Here is a 7,905-nt window from a genome sequence, read left to right as displayed (position 1 = left end):
TTGGGCACATATCTAAAATTCTTTGCAAATCTTTGGATATAGGACAATAGCTATGAGTGGAAGATAGGAGCCTAGGTCCAAGCATAGGCATGATCCAGCACTAGAAAAACACAAGAAGGCAAGACAAGAAATGCATCCCAGATATAGTCAGTAGGAGTAGGGCAGCAGCAGGGGACTCTCTAGGGCTACTAGGGGTGATCCATAGTACAAAGAGGGAGACAATAGTTCTTCCTCTGACATAGATACAAAGGAGTATAGAGTGGAGCCCAGTACCAGAAAGAGGAAGAGCACTGACAGAGATTCAGATGGTGGCAGCTCAAATGATGAGCAAGAGATTGAGGAGGAGCAGGATGTACCTCTAGCTCAGCACCAGCCAGGTCAGGGTATGCACTATGGTTTACTTGAGCCACATCCACCTAGTGTACCCTCTTATGTTGCCAGAGTTGACTAACGAGGGAAAGACATGACTAGAAGGGTCAGAGATGAAAGAAGAATTGATCCAAGGGGCTTGTCTAGGATTCAGTATGATCATCGATTTCAGACAGCCTTTCATATGGACTTCTACACCAGTGTGATCCTCACTAGGAACCCAGTGATTGCTAGGTCTCAGTGGATTGACTAGCAGTACGTTAGAGATTTGTAGAAGGCCTCCATTGATCACGCTATTGCCATTTGTGAGCATATAGGGGTTTATGAGATTATGGAGTTCTAGCATGACTGGAACACAGAGGTGGTAGCTCAGTTCTACGCCACCCTATATGTTGAGGAGGATGAGAGGCGTATGCACTGAATGCATGAGGGCCAGTGGTACAATGTTGATTATGATGCTTTTGCAGCTCTACTTGGCTTCTCAAATGATGATCTTCAGAAAGATAGGATCCACACAGAGCAAGTGTTGCCTCCAGAGTAGCTTGCCTACATGTATCAACCAGGGGGTGAGAGAGGAGCAGTGGAGAAGGTTCTAGTCTTCACCCTACTTATAGATACCTAGACAGGATGTTCAGGAAGACCATTGATTGCAAGGGAGGAGATAAGGGAAACATTGTAGATTACTCTAGGAACCTACTCCACAGGATGTCACCTGATGCATGACCTTTTAGTGTCTTTGACTTCATATGGTGTGAGATTAGGAGTATTGGCAAGAGGCCCCTCAAGGGCTATGGTTTTGCTCCCTACATCATGCACATGATTGAGCAGGTCATAGGGCATACCTTTGAGTATGACAAGGTATATAAGGCCCTAAAGATTGTTGCAGACTTGCTTGAGGTTGGGGTACCTCCAGTAGGACTAGGAGGAGGAGCAATAGAACCAGAGGTTGATGCACCTATAGGTGGTGTAGCAGCAGGACGAGCTTCCCCTCTACCACATGATCCTTCACATTCTTCTTCACATCACCATAGTCCCTTCTCCTATTCGTAAGATGTTCAGTGCTATCTTTGGGAAGTGCAAGGACATATGGACCTATCAGCAGAAGGAGAGGGAGGCTAGGAGGAAGGATACTCGGACTTTGAAGCAGATTGCTTCTAGACTTGAGCTTGATCCTCCTAGGTCTCCACTATCAGATGAGGTAGCTAATGAGCCTGAGACTGAGGAGCAGCAGCAGGGCAGGTATGATGTAGAGTTTGCTGAGTTCCTTTAGCGACAGCAGCAGCAGGCACCAGAGCACCCTAACACTTTACCACTATAGGCTCGTGTGTCTACTCACTCTCAGCCACGTCCCAATGCAGCAGACGAGTATGCTTCAGACTAGTGGAGTGACCTCATAGGTAGTCTATATGACTCATCTGGTGCAGGTGGTTCTCGTCTAGTTGGTGCTACACGCTCAGATGATGAGGATGTTGGTAGAGATGAAGATGATGATGAGTGATGACAGCTGTCAGAGACAGCTTGCAGACCCCTTGTCCTTAGTATGTCATTGTTGGACCTTTGTCGTGATAGATGACAAAGGGGGAGAGAGACTGATTAAAGCTTCAGGATATTTGTCTTTTTTAGCTTTTCTTTGCACCTGAAGATATGTACTGTAGGCTGTAGTTTGTGAGCTTCATTGATGTATATCTTGAGTATGAAATAGATTGTATCATGTGAGAGATAAGACTTACTTATGTTTTATCTTTGTATCTCTTGAGACATGATCTTTATTTATATTATATTAGTGGCTTGTGGACTTGAGAAAATGTATAATAAGTGCTATGTGTGACATACATGTGTTATATTTATTTTCATAAGGACTACGCATGCTAGAATGAAAATATTTGATGTGATGTCTTTATATTTATTCTTGTGTGATATATCTTGACATATGCATCACGGTTTTACTTTGTCACACACACATGCACTCCACGGATGCAATGATTTAGGGGGAGTCTCCTATATGTTTTAGTATGTGCAATTGACATTTGAGGTTATTTCATGAATTTTAATCATAAGCACATATTAAGGGGAGCCTCTCATAAATCATTGAACCCAAAAGTTTAAATGTTTGTATTCTTTTGTAAGCTTTAATCAAGTTATCATCAATCACTAAAAAGGGGGAGATTGAAAGTCAATCTAGCCCTTTAGTGGGTTTTGGATGGTTGAATGACAACGTGATTAAACGTCCAATCCATTTGCTAAGTGTGGACAGGTAATAGGATATCTTACATGTACTTAATGAAAACCAAAATGATGCGTTGTTATATAAAATAATCTAGTTCAAGTACAAGACAACAATGCAAATGGAATTCATGCAAAGGCTTATTTATTGTGGGATTTCCATGTATTATGTGAAAGCAAGCTCGTAAGAATTAATTAATGAGACATGAGGGTTTGCATATGGAATGGTCTCATATTTGAACCTTGCTAAATTGAAATGAAAAAGATAGCAATACAAATGAATGGTTGATTCAACACAAGATGTGACTTGATGGCTTGAGATGGTGAAGATAGCAAGGAAAGGATTCAAGGTACTAAGCAAGGGTGAAGGGCAAGCGATGTTTTGGCGGTCGAAGAACCTAGCTAGGGTGAAGAAGGGAGTACTTGCATTTAGTTGAGGTACTAATCAAGCTACGATGGTCACATTGATGTGGAGGATCAAATCTATATTGGACAAAGTGTTTGAAGTGACTTGATGCATTTGGAGTTATTCATATTTGATGAATGGAATCAAGTTATGTGCTCAAGATGGCTATGCTCAAGTGACAAGATCAATATCAACATGTTGGCACCCTTACTTGATGAAGATTGAAAGAGACGATATTAATTCAAAAGAGGTCAACTCAAGCGGTATAAATTTGTTTTTCCTTTAATCTTGAGTTTAATAGGTATGTCGTACTATTAAGAGGGATGCATCATGTTGATAGATAATGTTTCATAAGTGCTCAAGTCAACCCATGTGAGTTTTGAGTATTTGAGAGACAAAAGAGCTAACTAATTTCTTGCTGATCTGGCAATACTGGACGTGTCCGGTATTCATACCGGACGTGTCCGGTATTTGCCCAGCAATGGTAAAATTGTTGTTCTCGGGTTGGTTTATCGGGAGTTCCGACAGTCGGGAGTTTCGGCAATGGTCGGGAGTTTTGACGTCTCGTGCTTTAACTGACTTGGAGAGTTCACTGTGGTATTCATACCGGACGTGTCCGGTATGGACGACCAGAGGCCAACGGCTAGTTTTCAAATGCCTTGAGAGTCGGGAGTTCCGACGGTCAGAAGTTTCAGCATGAGTCCGAAGTTCCGACAACTCACAAACTTTAACTAAGTTACTTAGTTTTCAAATATGCTGAGGGTCGGGAGTTCCGAAATGAGTCGGGAGTTCCAACTATCGAGAGTTCCGGCATTCATCGGGAGTTCCGATGCCTCACATTGACACTGTAATTTAGTTACCGTTGGCGCAGTGTAAGTCATATCAGACGTGTCTGGTATGCGGTATGGCAACTGATTTTGCTGAGTTTTTCCAAGGGGGTTATAAATACCCCCAAGCCTCCACCTTGGAGGCTGCTGATTCTGCTGATTTCTATACACGTTTTTAGCCTTGCCAACTCTCCCAAACCCTCTCTTAGTGAGTGTGTGATCCAAATAGCAAAATTCATTTATGGGTTAAGAGAGAATTTGAAAAAGAGAGCAAGCCACCACTTGAGCACTTGTGCATATTGTCTATTTCATGATTCGCATTTGTTACTCTTGGACTCTTCGGTCCTAGACGGTTAGGCGTCGCCGGAGAGCACCCGAGAGATTGTGGTGTGCCTCGAAAAGTTTGTAACGGTCGATTCCGCCGCCTCAGAATCAACTAGTGGAAGGAGGAAAAGGAGTTGGAAAAGACTCTAGCTAGAGTGACCTTCATGGTATCCTCTAGGGCTGACCTTCGCTGGATCGCCCGCAGCCCCCTCAACGGAGAGTAGGACTCGAATGAGTCCGAACTTCGGTAAAACAAATATCGTGTCTCAATTCGCATTTCATTCTATATTTGTGTTGCTCTTGCTCTTGTGCAGGTTATTTGTGTATATTGTCATATCTAGTAGGTACCTGCAATTTGATTTGAAGTTAGAAATCGAAAGAAGCAAGTTTAGGGCTGTTCCACTGAAACCGTGTATACCGGACACGTCCGGTATAGCTACCGGACACGTCTGGTATTTTCTATCTATGCTGAATATATTCATTCTTTGTTCTAACTTTGTATTGCAGGGTTGTAACTTCTATATATATTCTAGACTCTAGCTAGAGAGACAGGTTCAGACCGTCGCTCGACGTAAAACCCTACGTCCTGTGTTCTGTTGGGTTGTACTGCTGAAATATGAGATTGAATGTGTTTTGAGGGGGTCCCCTACCCACCTTAATAGACGGGGGTAGGGTTATAGATCGGTTAGATCTAAGTCTAATCGGGCAAGTAATAATCTTTTACAAGGAATCCAATATTCAGCATATCATAACAGATCGATCGCTATCTTCAGGATATCACCTTGATGCCTTGCAGTGTGCGCCGAGCAGTGTCGTGATCCTCAAGTCATCATCTGGTGGACTGGACCATCCTTGATGGTGCGGCCCATGTCTTGCGCCGTGGGTATCCGAGGTCATTCCCATCACAGCTAGTCCCCGAGCACCTTGTATCCGTTCAACAACGCCGTCTTGAACAAGTTCGAGCAGTTTAGCATGAAGCCGACTAGTTTAACTGGCGATCCCGACCAGTTCAACTTATGATTTGAGTGGTGAAAATGGATGCCGACAAGTTTAACTGGTTAGCAAACCTCGGACTTAGCCAAGTAAGGCTTGCCAAAAGGATGTAAGGAGCTCAAGATTAAATTTTAAAAATTCTTCATCTTAGATGAAGTGTACACACTTAGGTGCCGTTGATGATGTCAGATGATTGACATTGATGACTTAGTCATCTGAGAGAAGTAGAGGCAGATGATTATCATCTGTGATAAGTGCTTAACACTTAAGACCAAAACAACACAATATAGTCCCCGAGCCAGACAATAGGTGAAGTATGAACCTAGTGCCTGGGTCACAAAATAGAAGACTCCAGATGCTGAATCAAACACATAGCTAGTCCCTAGCTTAGCTGATAAATATTAAGTAGAAAAAAATTAGTACACTCTCTAAATCTGAAATTTATCCTTTTCATGCTTTCACAACTATTTTGGGGGAGTTTGCTGTGCTACTTTGGCTGAGTTATAGGCACAATATTAGAGTGTTTTAGGGTCCTTGGAACTTGTTCATATCATGGCTTGAAGCCAAAATCTTATCCCAAGTCCCTTCCTCCAAAAACCCTCTTTTCCTGCCTCTTTTGGTAGATTTCATGAAAAATCTTTGAGCTGGAGTTCTTATTTATGGGCTTCTAGGTGTTATGAGGTCTTGGGGAACATATCTAGGCTTTTCCTTTAACAAATTTCCCACAAACCACCTTCAATTCCCTCTTTTGCACTTTCTCGAGAACACCCTGGTTGGAGAGGGTAGTTCTTTAATTCATGGTTAAGCCTAGACATTTTTGGAAAGATTCCATGGGATTACCTTCGCCATAAGTTAGTCAAGGTTTGGACCTAGTTTCATGATTTTGTAAGGTGATTTGGAGTGGTTTTGGATTTTTAGAGCTAGTCCTCTGTTTTTTTTTAGAAATAGGCTAGGTTGGTTTTTTTAAACCAGTTAGAGTAGTTTTTGCAACTTGCTTTTTTTGGAATGATCTTATAGAGATTGATTTATCATGATGTTGTGGTTCAAATTTCATATTCTTTGGAGATCATTTGATTCGTTTAGTTTTTTTTTCTTAAAAACCTACTCAGTTTGTTTATGAAGAGATAGGTCGGACTGGTTTCTATAGCGTTTTAGTGTTTTTTTTTTCCATTCTTCACTTGTTTGGCTTCTGCCTATTTCTAGTCTCGTTCCTAAGCCCACTAGGCACGTTGAGACTACGTGATCATAGCGAGATATGCAAGAGAAGCTTGGGTTCAGCTTTAGCCCATATCGTCATCTACTTGGCGAGAAAAAATTGATGCCCCCATTTACTCCTCTGCCTTTTTTATCCTTCATAATGATACCATTATGTATTTTAAGGATGAAATTGTTCCGTGTCTGTTTGGTTAGAGGTGAGTAGTTCTATTTTATTGTTTCGTTGGAGGGGCACAAATAAATAGGATATAATTTTTTTTTGCGAGCAAAATAGGATACAAATTTGTTAGCGAAAATCAACATATGGCCCACCTGTTAGTCTTCCTTATCTTCTTCCTTTAGCTGCCCTTGTCGCATACCTAGGCCCAACAACGACCACCACCCGAATCAGCAAGAGGAGAAAGACATGGGACACTGGAGCGGTGACAGCAAGATGCAGGTCACGCATACAGAGGCTAGCGACGTCTGGAACGAGAGCCCTCGGAAATTTTTGCATGGCGCACCAGTTCCTAACCTAACCTTGTAGGAATATTCCGCTTTGAGGTTAACTCTAAGTTGTAGTACGAAATATTCCAAAAACTAAGATGAAATTGTTCTATCTATCTATACCGTTTCTCAACCAAATGCTATATAAGAACTTGTAACAAATAACGCCTTATTTTGAACAATGTATATCAAGTACACTTAGGGCGTTCGCAGTGGACGTGTCCAAGTTAGTTCTATACAATAAATATTGCTATAGGAGTAGATCGTTTACGCTGTGGAGGTGTTTCCATGGAGTAGTAGCTCCCATTCATCGAGTCGGATCTTAATGATTACAAAAACTATAAAAATCTGGCACAGCTGGCACTGCAGACCACAACCGTCTTTTTTTTGTCACATGGGTCCCATTCATGGAGCCAGTTCTAGATCTAAACACTATCAGCCAAATAGCAAATGACGTGTAATCAATGTGGGGTCTATTCAATGCAGCAGTCACTCTTAGAGCAACCCCAATGTTTGCCATAAGGTAGTCTATAGGAGTAAAATATTTGCTATCAGGTAGCTGAAACATTATGAGACCAGTTCATAGGGTAGTCCATAGCAAAAGGTATCCATAAGCTTATGGACTACCTATAAGAAATAAAAAATATTACTTTTTCTCACTCCTCCCTCTCTCTCTCTTTCTTGATTTTGCACAGGATTGTAAAGAGAGAATTTTTTATCTCATAAATGGAGAATTTTTTATCTCATATGGGACCCATCTTATGGACTACTTGTTGGCTGAAACATTGTGGAGACAACAATAGCTATAGTCCACTGACACAAAAGCTATCCATATAGACTACTTAGCCCATATACATTGTGGTTGCTCTTAGAACGTCTCTAACGACTGACATGTTCCTAGGTCGGAGCGCCAGTTAGCCAATCAGACAAAGGGAATAAAATTTATGTCGCTAGCAAGAGCGCTAGAGACGGGCTCGCATGTCTTTCTAAGGGCACGTTCACTTATTAGCTAATCTATAATATTTTTCTCTTGTAACAAAATAAAACTTTAGTCAGCTTATT

The sequence above is a fragment of the Miscanthus floridulus genome, chromosome 12, assembly GCF_019320115.1.
Source record: "Miscanthus floridulus cultivar M001 chromosome 12, ASM1932011v1, whole genome shotgun sequence".
NCBI classification, from domain to species: domain Eukaryota; kingdom Viridiplantae; phylum Streptophyta; class Magnoliopsida; order Poales; family Poaceae; genus Miscanthus; species Miscanthus floridulus.
This window is presented reverse-complemented; position numbering follows the sequence as displayed.